This window comes from Odocoileus virginianus, chromosome 22 (genome assembly GCF_023699985.2).
Source record: "Odocoileus virginianus isolate 20LAN1187 ecotype Illinois chromosome 22, Ovbor_1.2, whole genome shotgun sequence".
NCBI classification, from domain to species: domain Eukaryota; kingdom Metazoa; phylum Chordata; class Mammalia; order Artiodactyla; family Cervidae; genus Odocoileus; species Odocoileus virginianus.
Window position 1 is genome coordinate 13,937,556 of NC_069695.1, and position 21,760 is coordinate 13,959,315.

The 21,760-nt window shown below is 50.2% G+C and overlaps 2 protein-coding genes and 1 non-coding gene across 5 annotated transcripts in view; 1 reads left to right on the forward strand and 2 right to left on the reverse strand.

The window, feature by feature from the left end:
* Positions 1–4,490, reverse strand: part of ARK2N (arkadia (RNF111) N-terminal like PKA signaling regulator 2N) — an 86,432-nt gene extending 81,942 nt beyond the window's left edge. Inside the window, exon 1 of one of the 3 annotated variants that reach the window (XM_070452629.1) lies at positions 4,326–4,490. The gene's annotated coding sequence lies outside the window, so the exon portion shown is untranslated. Of the gene's footprint in view, positions 1–3,686; positions 4,002–4,325 lie in introns of those variants that run through there. The other 2 variants (XM_020870964.2, XM_020870966.2) reach the window with 2 other exon arrangements.
* A 135-nt stretch (positions 4,491–4,625) lies between these two features.
* ATP5F1A (ATP synthase F1 subunit alpha) overlaps positions 4,626–21,760 on the forward strand; it is a 66,656-nt gene continuing 49,521 nt past the window's right edge. The window contains exon 1 of the mRNA XM_020870963.2: positions 4,626–4,719. The gene's annotated coding sequence lies outside the window, so the exon portion shown is untranslated. The remainder of the gene's footprint in view (positions 4,720–21,760) is intronic.
* On the reverse strand, positions 5,553–5,656 carry LOC139030488 (U6 spliceosomal RNA). Its single transcript, XR_011482853.1, has one exon. It is a non-coding gene; the product is annotated as a U6 spliceosomal RNA (small nuclear RNA).

Consider the following 21,760-nt stretch of genomic DNA (forward strand, 5'->3'; position numbering starts at 1 on the left):
GTGTACGTCCCTCCGCAGCTCCTGGGCCAAATGCACTGCTGATGTTGCAAGTTGTCTCTGCTGCTATATGACCCATTTTGAACTTGAATAAACAAATCACTCTAATTTGCTTTTTGTCTAACATCATTTCCATGGTCTAAAATAAATATAAAGTAAATAGCAAGTAACAAGTCATTAGCAAAAAAACAAAGTGAAAAATGCCCATTAAAATGATGTGTAACAGGACTTCCCTGGTGGTTCCAGCGGCTAAGACTCCCCAGCTCCCATTGTAGGGGGCCGGGGTTCAATCCCTGGTCAGGGAACCAGATGACACATACATACCAGATCTGGCACAGTCAAATAAACAAATGAATTTTTTTAAATGATGTATAATATAACCACATTTATTAAGAATGTATTCCACTATCAAATAGCAAAGTTCAACAATGCAAAACCACAATTACTTTTGCACCAACCTAAATATTATGCCATGAAAAGACACGGAGGAGGCTTAAATATGTATTATTAAGTAAAAGCCAATCTGAAAAGCCTACATACTGTATGATTCCAACTATATGACATCATGGAAAATGTGAAACAGTGGTGACAATAAGAAGATCAGTGATTGCCAGTCGTTGGAGGTGGGGTGGGATAGAGAGGTGGACAAACAGAGCATTTTTAGGGTAGTGAAAATACTCTGTAATACCATTAGGATGGATACACATCACTACACACTGGACCAAATTTACAGAAGGTGCAACACCGAGAACAACAGTGTAAGCTTAGGGAAAAAAAAAAAACCTTTAAGTTTCTTTAGCATCAAGGCCTGCCAGTCACACTCACCACTAGAGAGCAGCAGCAACTGGAGCAGTACCGGCTCACAGTAAGCGATCAGTAAGTTAGTGCTGGAAGACTGAAGTTCCACCTGAATGTTTGGTCTCTCTTTTCACAATGGCTCTTCCCCTCTTCTACAGTCTCATAGCTTTTTACTCAATTATCAACGTCTATTTCATTTTTACTTACACAGTAAAAGTTTATTTGGCCCTTACAAAAATAATACAGAATACCGAAATCAGTGTAGTTCAAAAGAAAACACATTTATAGTATCACATTTTTCACCTTTTACAGATTTTCTCAATTACTGCCAATTCAGTCAATATGAATATAAACTGTTTCCATGGTGCCAGTTACCTGCAAGAAGATCAGGAAGGTCTAAGACAATGTATCAAAGTTACAAACCTAGGGTCTCGGTCTCCAGTGTGTGTGTATGTTTGTGTGTGCGCTTAGTCGCCGAGTCGTGTCGGACTCTTGGTGATCTCACGGACTAAAGTCTTCAGGCTCCTCTGTCCATGGGGATTTTCCAGGCAAGAATACTGGAGTGGGTTGCCATGCCCTCCTCCAGGGATCTTCCCAACCCAGCAATCAAACCCAGGTCTCTCGCATTGCAGGCGGATTCTTTACTAACTGAGCCACCAGGGAAGCCGTGTGTGTGTGTCTGTGTATGCATACATATATCACTTCCAAACTTTCAAAAGAAAGAAAACATTCTAACTGCTCATATGTCAACTCTATTCACGCACACATCAAAATAAAACCATAAGACTGAAGATCCCAGCAAAACCACCTCTGGAATAATGAGTAACTTACACAGCCCCCTACAAGTTACTAGTCATACACTAAGGCTAATGTCACATACGAAACAGAACCTTTGAAGAACAAACACTGAGCACTCAGTTCTCTCAGAACCTCATTAAATTAGAATCTAAAGGTAAATCTATCTTTAATCATGCAAACTATAAAAGAAAGAGCATTTATGACACTCTTTCATAAATGCATTTAAGAGTAATACAAACTGAATTAGTCAGTAATGTAACATTGTGAGCTTAATATGAAGCTAACAATAGAGAAAGTTTCCAGTTCCAAAATCTAGTCCATCTCATTTTTCATAAATGTCAGAAAAAAAAATTTTCCCATTAAGAAATCATATTTAGCTGACACTTCAGGTGTAATTACCTTGAAGCTTCTCCTTTCCTATTTTATGTTTTGAAGCTTACCTCTTTGTTAACATTATCAAAAAGGTATGGTTTCACATCTCAAGGTTACAGTGGTACTGAAAAGCACTCTGAAGGAATATGATTTGGAAATGTCTTTATTTCTTATTTTACGAAACTGCATGAAGTTTCACTAAAGCTCTTCATAAAGTAGCATATATGTCATCACAGTAAATTTCATCTTAAGTTTCCTGAATTCAAATTTAATTCCTAATTTTATATTTACTGTGCATAAAACACTCAACTAAGTATTGTATTACCCAGACTATTTGACAAAAATATTACACTTCCTACTAAAAAAGATCAACACTGTCACTCCTCAGGACATCAGGTAACAACTGTATGCCTCTAAAAATGCTTGTTAAAAGGCAATGTTCTTACTGAAGGGATCCAGATTGCCAGGATCAGTAAAACCACATTAGAAAGTTAATAGCCTCCCTCCTTAAAATATCCCAGGAGAAGAGAGAGAGAAATTTCAAACTGTTAACACACGACACTACACAAGAGCCTAAGCAAAACTGCCAGATGTATTTGTAATGAAAAGGCCCAACCTTGACAAAGCATCATCAGTGGGTTTTACATCCTACTGGGTGGAAGGATTCAGAAAGCAGAAGCTCAGGCGAGAAACCAAAAGCACATCCAGCACAAACTGCTCAAGCGGTTCAATCTGGAACAGGTACAGATGTTCATTCCTTCAACCTGTGAGCGCCTATTCTGTGACAGCAGAGAGGACGATTTAAAAAGGAGAATGAATGACGGGCTGAGGTTCTGTGGGGAGTTGCCGCCCCAACAAGACACTGAAATCGGTGCTACGAGAAAATAAAGTACAAAGTACGAAGTACCACTGAGGAAAAGAGAAAGATGATGATGACCAAGTTGAGGCTCGTCAGGTTACATCCTCGCCGGGTTTTTCTAAACATAGTTGACAAATTCGCCAGAAATAGGTCAATTTTGGACACTGACACATCCCTCCCATTGACCAGAGAGGCGTCTGCCGACAGAAGAAGGTAGTGGAAGCGCCCGAAAACGCAGGCGGCGCCAAGCCGGAGAGAGCCCTCCTCCCTCCTCCCAGGCCTTAGCAGCCGCGGTGCTAGGGCGGCCGCCCGGGCTCTCAGAGGAGTCCGAGCAGGTGTCGGCGCCAGATTCCCGGCTCGCGGGGCCAGCAGAGTTGGCAAAGCCGCCGCGGCCGCTACGCCCGGCCACCCGGGGCCCCGGAAAGTTGCGCGAAAGACAACTCCGGGGCCGCGAAGACGCTCCCCAACCCCCGCGCGCGGCCCACGGGCTTCGACACCTCCAGCCGCCGAGGAAAGAAATCCACCGGGGGCAGGGAAACGGGGAGAAAGGTTCGGCCCGCCGAGTCCGCCGGGCCCGGAGGACGCGAGGGTCACCGGCTAGATGGTGAGCCAGGGGTCGAGCTGTTTTCGCCCCTCCAGGCGGCCGCCGCCCGGGCCGCGCCTCCCGCTGGGTTCCGGGCTCGAAGACCCGGTACCCGACAGCCCTGCCCGTCACGACCCTGGCGCCCGAAACGCCGCAGAAACCTCGCCTGCGGCCCGCACCCCGTCCCACTGAACCTGACCCCCCGCTTCCCCGGCAAGCAGCCCGGGTCCCACGGCTCGATCCGGAGCCGGGCCGCGGCCCTGCCACTTCGCGCCTCACCTGCGTTGCTCAGCGGCCCCGCACCTCGTCGCCCGCTCCGCGCGCGCCCCGTCGGGGCACGCACCGAGCCCCCCCCTGGCCGGGTCCCTCCGGGCCGCGGCGACTCGGAACGCGACGGCCCCACCGTCGCCTTCTCTCCTCAGCGCAAGCTCCAGCGACGGGTAGAGGGTTGCGGTCAAGACCCCAACCGCGGTGGAGGGGAGGCCAAAGCGAACCCCGCCGCCTCCGCAGCCTCCTCCACCAAGTCCCTTCACTCGTCCGCGCCGCCCGGAGAAAATGTCACCAGAGGCCGTTCCGCTCGGCGCCTCACTTCCGCCCGGAACCACAGAGCCCTGAGTCCGCCCGGCTAGAGCGGCCGCTGCGACGGGGGAACCTCTAGGGACGAGCGCGGGAGGCCGAAAGGAAGCCAGACAGCGCCATCTGGCGGGACGGACCCCACGCTCCTCCCACTGCAGCTCGTCCGGCGCGCGGGCATCGGCCTCCCGGGTTTTCCCACGCTCCCTGTATCCGCTCAGGCAGTTCCCATATAAGAAATGTCTGGCCCCGGGGTGGGGGTCGGGAAGCCAGTCAATACAAGCCACGGACAATGCCCTAAGAGAAAGTCGGCGCTCCCTTTTCTGTGCGCTGCTCAGGACTCACCCCTCCTGAAGCGTTTACCGAAGGAAGCTCTTGGCGTTTGAATCCTTGAGTCACGCCGGCAAGGAAGTCCGCTCCGTTCTCTCCCCCACCTTTTCGCGGATGCCCACGGCTCTGCTCGGGGAGACTTGGCTGTGCCTCTGTCATGCAGTGGCATCAACATTCTGTTCAAGTTTTCTGGATGAACCTTGCACGCCTTGCAGACAGACCGCCACCTGCTGGTGAGTCAAGACTCCCCCAGGGAGACCCCGCTTCGCCCCCGACGCGCTATGCAGACGCCCCAAATCCCACCTTTGCAGTCACTCCGGATTTGCACTAGCGACCTGAGCTTTCAACGCCCTTCGCTGAGGTCTGGGATCGAGGGAGAAACGTACTGGACGCGAGACCTGAAAGAAAGGTAAGGTGGGCTTAAGAAAGAAAGAACAAACCTCACAATTTAAGATCTGGCCAACGCTTCGCTCTCCCTAAAAGCAGGGTTTTGAGAAATAAATGAATACATAAGGGCTTGAGGAGAAAATGTCAAAGGTATTTACCTTTTCAGGAGCTGTGCTGGGAGTTGGAGTGACATTCCACTGGAGGACATTCTGAAAATCACAGTGCCGATTCCATGCTTCCCTTAACGTCAGTCTCCCCTTTAGATCAGGCCCTCCAGCTCCCCCAGTTCACTCATTTCTGCGTCCTGCCTACAGGCATGGCAATTTTCCATTCCTTAATGAGTAAATTGATAAAATAATTTCATAATAATAGCTAACTTCTCTGAATGCCTGTTATGTGCAAGGTACTGTACGATGCTTCTAAATGGATTCATTCATCTAATTTCTCACAAGAACTCCATGGGTTTGGTGGTATTCTTGGCCCCAGATGTCAGAAGTGGAGCCAGACAGTGATAGTGACCTGCCCAAGGTCGCTCATCAAAAGGTGGCCTGATGCAGACAGCCCAGCTCCAGAGCCTGCATTCTCAACTGCTACCACCACGTGCCTGCTTGAAATTCAATGAGAACATACGCAGTGCCAGATAAACATGTTGTTTATGTGTGTTATTTCATTCATTTATTTCCCTGCTTCCTTAGTCCTCAAGGAACTTGAGAAGTTTTGGGGTAGTGACGAGAGCCCAGGCTCTTTCAGGAGAAAAAGAGAAAAGGACTAACTGCTAAATTGACAGCTATTGGTCTGAAATGAATGAATGAATATGGACAAATATATTCAGTTTTCCTTTTTTTTTCCCCACTAAAAACTAAGGAACACTTCTCGAATTTGCATGTCATCCTTGTGCAGGGGCCATGCTAATCTCTGTATCCTTCCAATTTTAGTGTACGTGCTGCCAAAGTGAGCACTACATTCAGTTTTAAAACAGCCTCTCCACAATCTTATCTCATCAGTGCTGCAGAGATGCTGAAGTAGGACCCTGACTTCTAAGGTACTGATTTGGCTCCTTCTGTTTGATACCAACAAGTCAATTCCCTAGAGTGAGTGGACTGCTTATTTTTGGAGTGTGGGGAGTTTGATATCTTAATTACTAATATCCCTATTACTGCCGAGCTTCCCTAGTAGCTCAGCTGGTAAAGAGTCCACCTGCAATGCAGGAGACCCTGGTTCGATTCCTGGATCGGGAAGACCCCCTAGAGAAGGGATAGGCTACCCACTCTCCAGTATTCTTGGGCTCCCCTTGTGGCTCAGCTGGTAAAGAGTCCACCTGCAATGCAGAAGACCTGGGTTCAATCCCTGGGTGGGGAAGATCCCCTGGAGAAGGGAACGGCTACCCCTTCCAATATTCTGGCCTGGAGAATTCCATGGACTGTATAGTCCTTGGGGTCACAAAAAATCAGACACAACTGAGCAACTTTGACTACTACTGCCATATTTAGATCCCTAAATAGGGCACTGGCTGTCTTCTTCCCCTTCTGTAGGAGCAGGAAGTGCTGGGCAGCTGATCCTACTTGTCTTGGAATTGCCTCCTGGAATCTCCTGCACATAATATACTCAGCCCTCCAAGCTCCTGAAACCTCATCTCCATAAAACCAGCCCAGTCTAAACCACATCCTGTTGCCTCTGTAGGGAATTTCTCCCAAGATTCCTTTGCTCACAGATACTGTCCTACCAACATGTCCGCTCCTTGCCCTCTCTGTGGAGTTACTGCAGTAGTTCTGCTCAGTCTGTCATCAACCCTGGAGGCCCAGCCTTGAGTCATCTCCAGCTTCATTGCTTGCACCTGATTCATCGCTGGACCTGGGGCTGGGCTGACAGCAGGTGCCTATTAGAAACCGTGGCCTGAGCCGTGGCATCAGGATGTGGCCGGCCTTGCTTTGCCTGAAGTCTGTCCTGACTGAGCAGGTTACTTCCAAAATTTGCCCCTGTGAGGTGGACACTATTGTTAGAACCACTGGCTAGATGAGGGAAATGGGGGATCCGAGGACTGGAACCTTCAGCTCTGGGCTCCCCCTCCCTCGTGTAACCACCCGCATCTTTCCACCCCCGCAGGCATACGCAGCCTCCGCTGCAATCCCCCTGCACCTGCCGTGAGGCAGTGGACAGCTGAGTGCAGGGAGGGCTGATGTGGACCGTCTTCACTGTGGTGGCCTCCTCATTTCATTCAGGTCACCGTGTCCAGACTTAACATCCCCTGTTCTGCCTCACAGCGTTATCCCACAGAATTAAAGTCATGTCCCCATATTGGAAGGCCATCTGGAAGCAGGCTGAGCTGTGGAAGGGGACTTGGGCTACAGGACTGAGAGCTCTGGGGTCTGGACAGATCTGGGTGTGGATCAGGTCTGCCTCCCTTGAGCAGCGTGACCTCCGGGCAGTTCTGTAACCTCCTTGAGACTCAGCGTCCTCGCCCATCAAACAGCTTCTCGTGAGGGGTGAGGGTGAGATGAGTTTAGGTAAAGCTCTCAGCACAGCTCTCGGCTCAGAGAGAACACTCGCAGCAAGGCTGGTGTTCAGCTGGCGACACTCCAGGCCAGCGCCTCCTACGAGTACAGACTCAGACAGGTCAAGTATGGTGCGGTTGCCATCTCGAGGGACTCATATTTCCAGAGCAACAAGTTCACGTGGAACCAAAACGGAACAAGGTGAAAGGATGCCATGAAGGTGGAGTCGCCCCACCACCACCCCGCTCTGCTCCTCCAGGGTGGGTGATGGCGGCTCCTCTCTCTTGGGTTAAGTCCCTCTTTCCAATCAGGTGACACCCCTTCTATATGGAAAGTCCGTAAGTCTGTTAAAAAGTGGAAAGAAGTGCAAAGGACAGTTTTTTAAGTTTTTCAACAAGTATGTGTTAACTTCTCTTTAAAAAAAATGATATTTATTTTTGGCTGCGGTGGGTCTTCACTAACGACACCTGGGCTTTTCTCTAGTTGCCGTGAGCAGAGGCTCCTCTTCTCTGCGCTGCCCGTGGCTTCTCTTGTTGCAGAGAACGGGGCTCTGGATGCATGGGTTTAGTTACCCTGCACCATGTGGTATCCTCCTGGACCAAGGATCGAACCTGCATCCCCTGCATTGGCAGGCAGATTCTTAACCACTGGACCACCAGGGAAGTTCCTCTCTTTAAATAAAAGAATAGCCCTGGGAATTCCCCAGTTGTCTAGTAGGTAAGACTATGCGCTCGCACTGCAGGGGTCATAGGCCCCATCCCTGGCCGGGGAACTAAGATCCCATATGCCATCAACTCAGTTCAGTTCAGTCCAGTCGCTCAGTCATGTCCAACTCTTTGCAACCCCATGGACTGCAGCATGCCAGGCCTCCCGGTCCATCACCAACTCCCAGAGTTTACTCAAACTCATGTCCATTGAGTCGGTGATGTCATCCAACCATCTTATCCTCTGTCGTCCCCTTCTCCTCCCGCCTTCAATCTTTCCCAGCATCAGGATCCTTTCCAATGAGTGAGTTCTTTGCATCAGGTGGCCCAAGGATTGGAGTTTCAGCTTAAGCATCAGTCCTTCCAATGAATATTCAGGACTGATTTCCTTTAGGATGGACTGGTTGGATCTCCTTGCAGTCCAAGGGACTCTCAAGACCATACGACAATAAAAAAAGAACAGGTCTGTGTAACAGCACCTGACCCTGTGGGACCTCTGGGGTGGGAAGGGTGAGGATTTCCCCTGATGCCTGATCAGTACTAGCACCCACCTCCCATCACCACAGCTGCTTTTCCGTTCGTAACATCTGCCCTCCTTTGCTCCTGTCGTGTGTCTTCTTTCTCATCCGTCTGACACATCAGAGAGTTCCGAGGGGGTTGGACTGAGTTGTCCTGCTCTGCGGTGGACACACTCCATAGGTGGATGGGTGTAGATGGAGACATCTAAGCACCTAAGCTGGGGAGACACAGAAAACTGAAAAGATGTCAAAACAAGAAAGTGGCGCCAGATGCCGAGTGGGTGAGAAGCTGGGAGGACGGCGGTGGGCTTGCAGACAGCTGTTGAGAAAGAGGAGGGCTCAGCGCCTGGAGGGCAGCGCTCAAGCCGCCTCGGTGTCCAGCTCAGGGCCTGGCAGTCAGAACACGGAAATAAATGTCTGTGACTGAAGGACAGCTGTGCAGAGAAGCTGACCTTTGGGGGCAAGGGGACAAGAGGAGGAAAAGTCCCCGGGCTGTCTGAAGGATGACAACTTGAGGGCCTGGCTGCCCATGGCTGGACAGTGAAAGTGGGAGGCCTGAAGGTAGTAAGTCAGAGGCTTAATGTGAGTGGAAAGAGCCAGGGCTTTGTTTTTTTAAACACTCGTGGGGAAGCCGTGTCCGAAGTTCTCACCAGACTTCTGGGGGGTGTTCAGGTCAAGGCCAGCAGAAAACGGATCCTCCCGGCCCACTTGGAGAGGAAGGAGAACATGGACCCCAGACTGTCCATGGCAGGTGGGGCAGGAAAGCTGAGGGAGGGAGGGAGAAAGTCGAACTGCCAGCCGCTGGAGAGAAAAAAAGGAAAGCTTTAGAAAAGAAAGGGAGTGTTGCGGGAGGAAGCTACTTCTGACTCCATGTTGGAAACTGTTTGACTTGCTTTTATTATTATAATCGTACTCAATGGTTGGCCTGGAGGACCCTGTCCCTCTGCTTGACTGTAGACTGAAGTACCTTTGTTCAGTTCTGGGAGGGATAGTTTGTCCCTGCCCACCTGTGAATAGAAGAGATTAACACACCCCTTCTGAAGGCTGGACATTCCCTTGGAGATGTTTTGAAAGACTGAAGGCCCTTTCAGTTTACTTCCTTACTGCATCACCCTCCCTATTCTGCCTTTTGACTTGAGTTCCTAATTGCTTCTTTCTCTCTGATCTATAAAAGAACCAGGCATCCAGACCCCAATAAGATGGTTATTTTGAGGCGCTAGCCTGCCGTCTTTTTGGTCTGCCGACTCCCCGATTAAAGTCTCTTCCTTGTCTCAGCACCTCATCTCTTGGATTCATTGGCCTCTGTGAGGCGAGCAGAGCGAGCTTGGACTCAGTAACAGAAGGACCTGGAGCCCCATGGGCCTTCCCTGTGGGTGGCGGATAAGACTCATTCCAAAGACAGAGTGAACAGGAAGACTTGTAAAAGCCTCTGGGTAACACTGGCTTTGAGGAGAGCATCTCCAGTCCTCCACCTTCTCCCCTGCAGCTCCAAAAACTGCAGCCTTTAAATGGGAACAACATCAGGGGACTCTGGGTGTAATTAAAAAATTTATATTTGCTCTTTGTCCCAGGTCTCTGGCACAGAGCTCATAAAATGCTTGGAATTTCCTGGGTGATAGGAGGACCTTTTGTTATTTGTAAGAAGCCCAAGTTCATGCTAAGGAAGTGATTCTTTTTTTTTTTTTAATTGAAGTATAGTTGATTTACAAAGCAAGTGATTCTTGATGGACCCCTAGGGTAGCTTCTGGATGAGGGGCAGGTTCTCAGAGGAACTATCCCTTGAGGAAAGAGAGGGTTGGAAATTTCAGCCCCACTGCCACTTACAGGAAGAAGGTTGAGTTCAGTCACCCAAGGCTAATAGTTTCATTAACAATGCCTACATAATGAAACCTGGATAACCCCCACCTGATGGGGTGGAGAGAGCTGCAGGTTGGTGAACACGCCCAGATGCTGGGATGCTCTCTCCTATGGAGCATGGAAGCTCTGTGCCAGCCCCAGCCCCACGACCCTCATCCATGTGCTGTCCCTGATTTGTATCCTTGGTAATAAACCAGCAACAGTAAGGAAAATGCTTTCCTGAGTTCTGTGAGTCATTCTAGCGAATTATCAAAGGTAAGGAGGAACCGGGCTTCCAAGGTGGTGCTAGTGGTAAAGAACCTGCCTGCCAAGGCAGGAGATGTAAGAGATGCAGATTCCATCCTTGGGTCAGGAAGATCTCCTGAAGGAGGGTATGGCAACTCACTCCAGTCTTCTTGCCTGGAGAACCTCATGGTCAAAGGAACCTGACAGGCTACAGTCCATAGGGTCAAAAAAAGTCAGACACGACTGAAGTGACTTGCACGCACGCAAGGAGGAACCACAGAACTCCTGAATTTGTTATAATCTGCAGAACATAAGTGTGAGTCTCATAAGCCCAGAGTCGCTGCTTGCAGCTGACATCAGAAGTGGGACAGTCTCGTGGGGCTGAGCCCTGAGCCTGTAGGACCTGCACTGATTCTGGGCAGTTAGTGTCAGAACTGAACTGAATGGTTGGACACCCAGTTGTTGTTGGAGAACTGGTGTCAGAAAAGAAACCACACAGGATCCTAAGCTTTGACTTGAAATAAATATGTTATATTTGGTTTCAAATAAACATGACATTAAGCAAGACCAGTCCTAGGCCAAATCTCTCTTCAGATCCCTCACCTCCCTTCCCTGTGATGGCATCTCCCTCTTCATGGGCCGCTGATGCTGTCAACACCCAAGCCTCTGGAAGCAAGTTCAATGCTTGCCTGTCCCGGTTGTATGGAAACAGAAAGGAGTGCCTCTGAGGAATTCCTCTCTCCTGGTGACAGTGCAGGCAGCATTCCTGGATGGGGAGGGCCCGGAGTTTCCTCATTTGCATGTGGTAAGCAGCAGGTCAGCTGTGAGTCTTAGGAGAGCCCAGCAGAGCATGCCTGCCATTCAGTCTCGTTCAGCAGACATCCTTCAGAGTCCTGTTACTAAGCCCAAGGCACACCGAGGCCCTAGGCGTGGTGTTGCTTTAATCCTCACCACAGTCAGCAAGTGTTAGCCAGTCACGTTCTACTCTTTGCGACCCCATGGGCTGTAGCCCGCCAGGCTCCTCTGTCCATGGAATTCTCCAGACAAGAATACTGGAGTGGGTAGCCATTCCCTTCCCCAGGGGATCTTCCCGACCCAGGGACTGAACCCGGGTCTCCTGCATCGCAGGCAGATTCTTTACCATTTGAGCCACTGTGAGAGCTGGACCATAAAGAAGGCTGAGCACCGAAGAACTGATGCTTCTGGACTGCGGTGTTGGAGAACACTCTTGAGAGTCCCTTGGACTGCAAGGAGATCCAACCGGTCCATCCTAAAGGAGATCAGTACTGAATGTTCATTGGAAGGACTGATGCTGAAGCCGAAACTCCAATCCTTTGGCCACCTGATGCAAAGACTGACTCATTGGAAAAGACCCTGATGCTGGGAAAGATTGAAGGCGGGAGGAGAAGGGGACGACAGAGGACAAGATGGTTGGATGGCATCACTGACTCAATGGACATGAGTTTGAGAAAAATCTGGAAAATGGTGAAGGATAGGGAAGCCTGGCGTGTCACAAGGAGTCAGACACGACTGAGCAACTGAACAAGTCAGCAAGGGGAGGGAGGTTTCACAGGAGAGGCCCAGAGAAGAAGTGCGCCAAGACTCCTGACCAAGACCACAGGAGCTAAATGGGCAGAGCCAGGATTCCTGGAAGAGAACACGTTACCTCCCTCAAGACAGTGCATAGCAGGGCTCCATCCAGAAAAAAATTCACAGAGGCAGAGGAAGGATGTGAGGGAGAAAAAATTAATTCCTCGAGGAAGAGGAAGATTTTGACCAAGGGCTTGGAGAAAGAGCAGGACTTCCAAGGACAGAGATGAAGAGAAAGCTGCCCTGGGTGAATCAGGTCTGGCTTGAGGGAAGGCCGGGCTCTGAAAGCACAGGTACCACCAGACAGCGAAATAGGTGTGTTTCTCATACTAGTGATGGATCAGGTGTTGTGGTTTGGGACCTCATCACCCTCCAGTTCTGTTTTTATCTTTTTACTGATTAATTCCAACAATGTTCTCTTGTTTAGAGCTTACCTTGACCACTTCCTAAGTATGACTTCTTTAGCTTCTCCAGGTGGTCCTCAAGGGTAGTGTGAGGTGGGTGTTAACAGTTTGCAGAGATTAAATATCCAACTGATACAAGGAGATTCTGAATAATGATTGTTCTTTTTTTTTTTTTTTTTCATTTAAATCTGTTTATTTGGCTGCACCAAGCCTTAGTTGAGAGAAGGACATGGCGACCCACTCCAGTGTTCTTGCCTGGAGAATCCCGTGGACAGAAGAGCCTGGTGGGCTGCCGTCTATGGGGTCACACAGAGTCCGACACAACTGACGTGACTTAGCAGCAGCAGTAGCAGCAGCAGCAGCAAGCCTTAGTTGCAGTGTGCAGGGTCTTTAGGTTGGCGAATGTGATATTTTTAGCTGCGGAACTCAAACTCCTTGTGGTGGCATGCAAGATCTAGTTCCTTGACCAGGGATCGAACTCAGGCCCCCTGTACTGGCAGAACAGAGTCTTAGTCACTGGACCACCAGGAAAGTCCCAGTGAATGTTTGCTCTGAATGAATGAATGAGTGAACAACTTATCCAAGGTCACCAGCACTAAACAGGAGAGTCAGGACCAGACTTTGCTCTATAGCCTCCAAATCCCAGACTCTTCACTACTGTGTGTATCTGGGGGACTTAGCAATGTCATTGTGTGTGTGTGTGTGTGTGTGTGTGTGTGTGTGTATTGAGGATAGGGAATTAGGCTCATTATTGTGTTTTATAATGTGCTGATCATTTGAAAAAGGCTTGGGGCCTGAGAACAATACAGGCATTCATTAAAGTACTTCAGTAGGCTGACAGCAGCAACAATAATCTAAAATTAAATGAAGCAGAGTATCTCATGTGACTCCTCTCTTGAGGAGTCAGTGCAAAACACCAGGCTTTGGGAAAACAGGATGGGGCTCCCTTGGAGAAAGACAAAGCAGAGATTTACAGAACCTGTGTAGGAGGCAGCAGGCTGGAAGGGTCCCCCACCAGCCAGGTGGGCAATTCCCCAAGAACACAGGATACAAGCCTCCCCTCCTCTTTGAGTAACTGATTCAGTGGGAACCATGAGTAGCCACCAGCCCAGGAAGGAGGCTTAGAGATCGCCTCTTATTTTGCACGAAACTAGTATAGGTTTACTAATTATACTCTTTGGAGACATTTGTTTCTTAAAGCACTTAGTGGAACTGTTCTGGCTTTTTAAAAACATTATTTATTTATTATTTTTGGCTGTGCTGGGTCTTCATTGCTGTGCGTGGGCTTTCTCCAGCTGCTATGAGCAGGCTTCTCACTGCCATGGCTCCTCTTTGCAGAGCACAGGCTCTAGGGCTCAAGGGCTTCCTTAGTTGCTGTGGCACAGGAGATCAGTTGCCCCATGGCATGTGGGATCTTCCCGGACCAGGGATCAAACCGGTGTCCCTTGCATCTCAAGGCAGATTCTTAACCACTGGACCACCAGAGAAGCCCCTGTTCCTGCTTTTTAATTCTGCCTGTGATTCCTGCCATGAGGCCTATAGTCAGTAGACAGGCCAAAGGCCAGCTCTGCAGGGGTCATCTCAAGGTCGCTTTCTGAAGTGACGGGGAGGCCGCCCTGAGTGAATACAGGCTCACCCCAAGTCCAGGATGTTTGCAAAGTTGGAGAGTGTGTGCCAAGCCGGCTCCATTCTTGTCCTCCAAGAAAACACTCAGCTTGTACCTCAAATGAGACAGAGCGATGTATGCTGGCCATCCCTGCCCTCAGGGAACTAATGGACAACACAGTGACTCCTGAACAAGTTACCTCCACTATGCAGGTGGCCTTACAGAAGGCAAACAGTTTGTCTTTGCTGCGTGTTTTTTTAAAAACACGTGTTTACCCACTATGCCCAGGACCGCCCCTCCCCACCCCACCCTCCAACCCAGTCAGTGGTGCCTTTACCGCCTACCACTCAAGGCCTTAGGACTTTAGCCCTCCTTGTCTCACTCCCCCACCTCCTGACAACTAAGACTTCCTGGTCTAGGACTCAGTCTCTAAGGTTTCTACTCTTCGTTCTAAAAAAATTAATTAAGGAACCTAATTCTTGCTAGAGTGACTAGCAGATTACCCCTCCGAGGTGATGGAATCCTTTGTCCAACAAAAATAAACACTTCCCTAGAAGCTGTCAGGAAGTGACATAAAAGGAAGGCATTTCAGACAGCAGGGCAGGTCAGTTGGGGAGAGGAAGATATTTTTAGTTCACCAGGTTTTTCAGCATTCTCAAATCACGATGTTCTGACAACCTAGGAGAGCCAGTCTTACACAGAGTCATCTGTGATCTCACCAAGGCCTAATGCCAACTGTTTTGCATTCCTGGTGTACCAGGAACCTGGGAAATACCAAGAAGCTCTAGAATTTACAACCCGAGAAGACAAAAATATCCCAGAGAGAACAACAGGAGGAGAGCTGAGAAGTGAGTTGGTGCTATTGGTTATCAGTGCTATGATAACTCAGAGAAGAAAAGATTGATGCTGTGTGGGAGAAGACCCACTCGATGGTGGGATGAGACTGGGTCTGAAGTGTAGGTGGAATACAAATATGGAACGTTACAGGCTCTTTAAACTTCAAAAGTTTCAAGAGCCTCTCTCCCCAAATCACCCAAACTGGATTTCCCATTGCCACAAGGACTGCAGGAAGCTTGCTTCCAGGCTGGCAAATCACATCCGTTGGTATAATCACGTGCTTTCAACTGCCCTTTGGTAGAAATGTGTTTTCTCAGCCAAACCCTGAATTGACATTGTGGCGTAAAAGCCAGGAACACCTAGAGACAGCTTATCTACCTGGGAAGCACAGAAGAGACTGCCTGTGGCTGCAAGGGTAGAGGATGTACAGTCCCTGCCTGAGGGCCTGCCGGAGTCTGGGGGAGGAGGAGATTGACACCTAGGACTCACCCAGCCAGCGCCCACTCCCCTGCTGACGGCTGCCTCTGCCCCAGCCTCACTCCTGCCTCTGCTCCCTTTTGTGCTAAGTCGCTCAGTCATGTCCAACTCTTTGCAACCCCATGGACTTTAACCTGCCAGGCTCCTCTGTCCTTGGGATTCTCCAGGCAAGAATACTAGAGTGGGTAGCCATTTCCTTCTCCAGGAGATCTTTTGGACCCAGGGATCAAACCTGTGTTTCTTTTTTTTTTTTTTGCCACATAATAAAGAATGATTATCAGAACAAATTCCATGACAAATCATAAAAAATAACCATTCTTTGAAAGACATCCGTGAGACCCCCTGAGGACAAACACACAGAGGTGCCTCCAAGAAGCCAAACAAATAAGCTACCGATCCCAAGGCGAAGGCTGAAGGGGAGAGGAACATGGCTTTGTGAATAAAAAACATTGTACAGTGATCGCCACAGTGGGGTGTGCGGGGGTGGATGAGGTGGGTGGATGGACTGCTTGTTTCTGGGAGACAGCTGTGTGGGGCATGGGAGTGCGGGGTGGCGGGGGCACCGGGACTAGCACCTCCTCCGTGTGGACACAGCAGGCTCGCGTGTTCACTCACACACACTCACACGTGAACATCGCGGAGGGGCACAGGGCCTGGGCATTGGGCTCCACATCGGCTAGACATAAACATAGACACGCATCGCCCCCCGCAGCCCAGACCGGCACCCGCCGGCCTCTGGTCCCACCTCGGTGACCCCACCCCCAGCAGCGGTCCCGTCTCACAATCAACATGGGTGCAGATGCCAGGCGGGGTGGGAGCACCCCCACCCCAGGGTGGTCTCGTGGGGCGGCCCCACCCCCACCCGCCACTGCCAGTGGGCTCTGTGGCCTAGAGGCTCCAGAAACATCCGCCCCCCAGGAAGGAGGGGCCGCGCTCTGCTGCCTGGCTCCTTCCCAGCTGAGAGAATCCTGAGACATGAACTGTTCCTGGGGGCCTGTCCCCATCGCCACCCCCACAGGACTGGAGCATGGAAGCCTGAGGGGCACCCAGTTAGCGCCCACAGTGTCCAGAGGACGGGGGAGGGCATGCTGTCCAGGGAGCTTCTGGAAGCCCCGGGGTTTTGGCCACTTTGGTCAACGGCTCACCTCACCTGGTGGTTCACCAGAAGCCCTGGAGGCCAGGTGCAGGGGCTGCGACCCTCCCTGGAGGTGCCTGCTGTGGGCTGTGCCTGGGCTCGCCATGAGTGTGATGAGTGGGTGTCTGTGTGCGTGGCCGACTGACCCACATGCTGAGGTCGGCAGTTGTGTTGGCACCAAAGGCTCACAGCAGTGGGGTTCCTGCCCCAAATGTCCCCGCAGGCCACACCCCTGCCCGGATCACTGGCCTTTGCCCAGTCCAGCCCTCACCCTGCCTGCCCCGAATCCCGGGGCATCACGGGGCATCACGGGGCACCCCCCGCCCCCCGGCGCTGGGTTTGGCACCGAAAGATCGCACTGCCCAGTCTCTCGTCCCCCACCTGGTCCCGGCCAGCACAGAGGGACGGGCACTAAGCATGTGTCCCCCAGCCCCCGAGGGAGAGTGGGGCCCTTCCAGGCCAGGGGGAGGGGGGTGGGACAGCTGCAATGAATGGCACAGTGACTCTTTCCTTGAGCTAAAGACAAAACAGCAGTGACGGAGGGGCGCTGGCACACAGCTGGATGCTGGCCCTTGGCGTCAGCCACAGCGGAAGCTGGGCCAGGAGGCCAGCAGGGTGGCAGGGGGGCGGTGCTGGGAGTTGAGGAGGGGGCCTGGGCACCCACAGGGTTTTGGCACGTGGGCATGTGTAGGGGTCTTCGTGGTGAACTGTCTGAGCCGGGAAGAGGCCACATTGGCGGGTGATGTGGAGAGGTAGGGCCCAGGGCCCAAGCATGCCACCCGGCCCCGCCACCTAGATCAGGAACCTCTCCGCGTCAGGGAGGAAGGAGGGGTGGGGAGGCCGGGGGTCCTGCAGTTATCCTGCTGCAGGAAGCTTCTCGGTGGCAGGGCCGAGGAGGGAGAGGACAGGCTCTGGGCAGCCGGCCAGCCTCTCCCAACCTGGGTCAAGCCCACAGAGCCGCGCAAACCCACTTTTCTTCTGTCTCCTGCGTTGTCAGACGGTTCTTCACCACTACCGCCACCTGGGAACACCTGCTTCCTTCTGACTCCCTCCAAACGGGGACGGCTCCTGTCTGCCCTGCCTTGCCTCCCCATCACCACCCTTTTTGTCTTCTTCTCTGTGTCCTTTTCTCTATCTTCACCCTCCTCTCTTGCATATGCCCCAGCTCACGTCTTCTTAGTCTGCATCGTCACTCAGCTGCCTGATGTCCCCTGTCCCAGGGCTTCCCTCCCAGGACTTGGAGGACCCTGGATAAGCTGAAGGAGAGAAGGAATTATTACTACCCCTCAGGGTGACCCTCAGCCAGCAGTGGCCGGAGCTGGGGGATAAATATCTGGCTGCCTCCTTGCAGGCAGAGAAGTCTGAAGCCTTCTCTGCAGGGCTCCTTAGTGGACGCCAGCAGGACCATGCTCCGAGGCCTCTTTGGAGACCCACTGGGTAATGCACCCTGGGCTGGCCCTCCCTGCTTCCTTGAGCTGCTCTTCAAAGCTACTCCCTTCTGTTCCTGGGGAACTTCCCCAAGTCCACAGCCTGTGCACAAGCTCTTGTCCTGGACTCTGTTTGAGGGGAACCCAAGCCCACCACTCTCCTTCCTCTCCCTGTGCCCCGTTCCCACTCAGATGGTAAAGAATCTGCCTGCAGTGCTGGAGACCTGGGTTCGATCCCTGAATTGGGAAGATCCTCTGGAGAAGGAAATGGCAGCCCACTCCAGTATTCTTGCCTGGAGATTCCCATGGACTGATGAGTCTGGCTGTCTCCTGTCCATGGGTCAAGAAGAGTCGGACACGACTGAGCGACTAGCACTTTCACTTTCACTTTCCACTTTCACGCTCACTGCTCCCCTTCCTCTCCCTGTCTCCCCCTCTGTCCTCCCCTCAAAGTACGTTCTCCTCCCTAGCCTCCCTCTAGCAGGTGGTGTGTCCCAGGTTGACCACCAGTGAGGCGTTAGAGATTCCATCCATGGACTATCCCTGGGGAGCCCGGTCTCCGCATAGAGGGAGAGGAGGGCATTAGGCTAAAGAGGAGATGGGAGGAGAGTGAACTGGGCTGGAGGTGACTCAGTGTGGAGAGAGATCTATGTGTCTCAGCGTCCTGGTCCTCACTCTGTTCCCTAGGAGAATGCTCCCCCCTGGGGCCTTTAGTCCCTGGCAGGAAACATCCATTGACTGAAGGAGTCTCCTTTCTGGGCTGCCCCCGGCTACTGTGAGTGCACTCCACACCAGCTCACCCCCAAACAGCCACATTCCGGGCAACAGGTGAAGGGATGAAGAAGTAAATTCTGGACCAGATCAGGCCTTAGCAAAATTTCCTGGAAGTTCCCAATGGCCTAGTGGTTAGGATCCCAGGCTTTCATTGCTGAGGCTAGAGTTCAATCCCTGGTTGGGGAATTCATTGAATCTACTTCTAGTGGATTATAATCTAGATCCCCAACTCACATCTTTTTTCAGCCTTTTAAAAAAATTAACAGATACTTGATTTGTAATGTTGTACTAATTTCTGCTGTGCAGCAAAATGATTCAGTTATACGTGTTTTTTAAATTCTTTTCTGTTATGGTTTATCACAAGATATTGAATATAGTTCCCTGCACCACATACACGTGGGCCTTGTTGTTTATCCATTCTGTATATAATAGTTTGTGTCTGCTTACCCTGACCTCTCAATCCACCCCCTCCCACTGTTCCGCCCCCTTGGCAAGCCCAAGTCTGTTCTCTGCGTCTGTGAGTCTGTTGCTGTTTCCTACACAGGTTCATTTGCATCATTTTAAATTCCACATATAAGTGATGTTATATGGTATTTATCTTTCTATTTCTGATTTCACTTAGTTAATAATCTCCAAGTCCATCCACGCTGCTGCAAATGGCATTATTCTTTTTTATGGCTGAATAGCATTCCACTGTATACATGTACCACATCTTCTTTATCCTTTCGTGTTGTTGTTGATGGACATTTAGATTGTTTCCTTGTCTTGGCTATTATGAATAGTGCATAGGGGTGCACTCAAAGGGTTATGAACATAGGGGTGCATGTATCTTTTTGAATTACAGTTTTGTCTAGATAGATTCCCAAAATTGGGATTACTAAATCATAGGACAACTCTGTTTTTAGTTTTTTGAGGAACCTCTGTGGTGTTTTCCATAGTAACTGTGCCAACTCGCATTCCCACCCACAGTGTAGGAAGGTTCCCTTTTCTCCACATTGTCCCCAGCATTTATTATTTGTAGACTCTTTGATAACGGCAGTTCTGAGAAGGATGAGGTGGTATCTCACGGTAGTTTTGATTAGCATTTCTCTAATAATTAGCAATGTTGAGCATCTTTTCATGTGCATGTTGGCCATCTGTATTCAACTCACTTTCCTTATGGTCTATAAACCAATTTAATTTCTACTGTAAAGCCCCCACCTGGCAGGAAAGTCCATGTCAGTCATTGCTGAAGCTTCATTTTCCTTCCATACTCAGGACGCCCAAGTGCCTGGAAAATTAGTATGGGGCCTATTCTCTCATGCACATCGATCTCTTGTTTACCAAAGCACAGTGGTGGACAGCAGCTGAGGTCTGTTTCCCTGTGATGCATGGAGAGAAATTTTTGCCAACACTGGACCCCCAAAGGCCTCCCACCCCACGAAGGTGGGCAGGCCACTTCCATCATGGACATCTGTACAAGGATAATGTTACTCACACCTCTTTTACCTTCCAGGCCCTCATGGTTTCTTCTCTCTCAAAGGCCGTCTCCTCTTCTTACCTTGTCCCTTCCCCTTACAATGTACATGAAATCCATTGAGTTTAGATTTTTTTTTTTAAAGGACAAGAAGAATCATTGACCTCAACCTCCTTCTGCCTTGCACCAAACCCAAATCAAGGAAACAAGAAATTACCAACCTGACAGTCTACTTGAAACGGCAGAGTAAGTTGGAGTACTATAAGAAACATAAATCAATATGTCAAAACATCATCCTGCCACTCTTTCATTCTTCAGCACCTTATGGACCTGCTTTGGAGTTAAGCACCGTGCCATCCCTGGGGACACAGACCCAGAGCTCTTCCAGGTTCAGAACTCGGCCTATCCTGACCTGGTGGGGAAGACAGACATGAGGTCACCTAACTTTAGGACTTGTGACAACATAAAGCGAGTGTGCACCCAGAGTCATGGGCGCTGAGACCAGGAAGCTGCAAACATGGCCTGTGCCCAGGGAGGACTCAGCTGAAGAAGACTTCTGAGCCAAGACTCTGAGAATGAAGAGAATTTGCAGCATCAAGAAGATGAGTTAAGTCTTCTAGGCAGATGTCAAAAAGAACCAAGCCATTCTGGGAATGAGTGGGCTTGGGGTCAGAGTGCTCATTTGGGAATGATGAGGGCAACAGCAAAAGAGGAGTTTAGAAAAAAGAACAGTCCCCGAGGAAGACTTATTTGTAAGATGGGCTGAGATGGTTTTTCCTTTCCTTTTTCTTGCTAGGATAGGGGTAGAGGTGCAATAGCCCTCTCTTCCTCTCCTCAAATAAAAAGTTTGGAACCAATTGAAAAATAAGACACAGAAAAGAGGTGAACATTTAAATGTCAACTTTATGATAAATAAAAGCTAGACAGGAGGACACAGTAAAATGTGCAGGCCACACAGCCTTCACGGCCACTGTAGACGGTATTCACCCAGCTGCAGACAGACTCGATAACCTCAGACCTTCCCCCAAGTAGTGGATTTACCGCCTGGTGAGCAGCCCAGAATACAGTCCCTTTGCAAGCGGGCAGGCCCTACAGAGTATTTATTAATTCACTAGGACTGAAGTACCACAGCCTGGTGACTGGTATTACAAGTATTACTTGTATACAGCAGACATATGTTTCCTCATAGTTCTAGAGTCTAAATTCCAAGACCAAGGTGTCAGCTGGTTCAGTTTCTTCTGGAACTTACAGCCAGCCTCCTCCCTGCTGTCTTCACGTGGTCACCCCTCCGTCTGTATTGTCTGTGTCCTAATCTCCTCCTCTAAGGACACCAATTTAACTTTATTGTTGTTGTTTAGTCACTAATTCATGTGCTACTCTTTGCGACCCCATGGACTCCAGCCCGCCCAGCTCCTCCATCCATGGGATTCCCCACATCACACCCACATCCCTCTGTGGGTGCTCACATTATTATCATTTTCTGAAATAAAGCACTACCTCACATTTATGTAGAAACCAAACTTTTCGTAACACTGTCACATCAAAATCAAATCATGAGGGA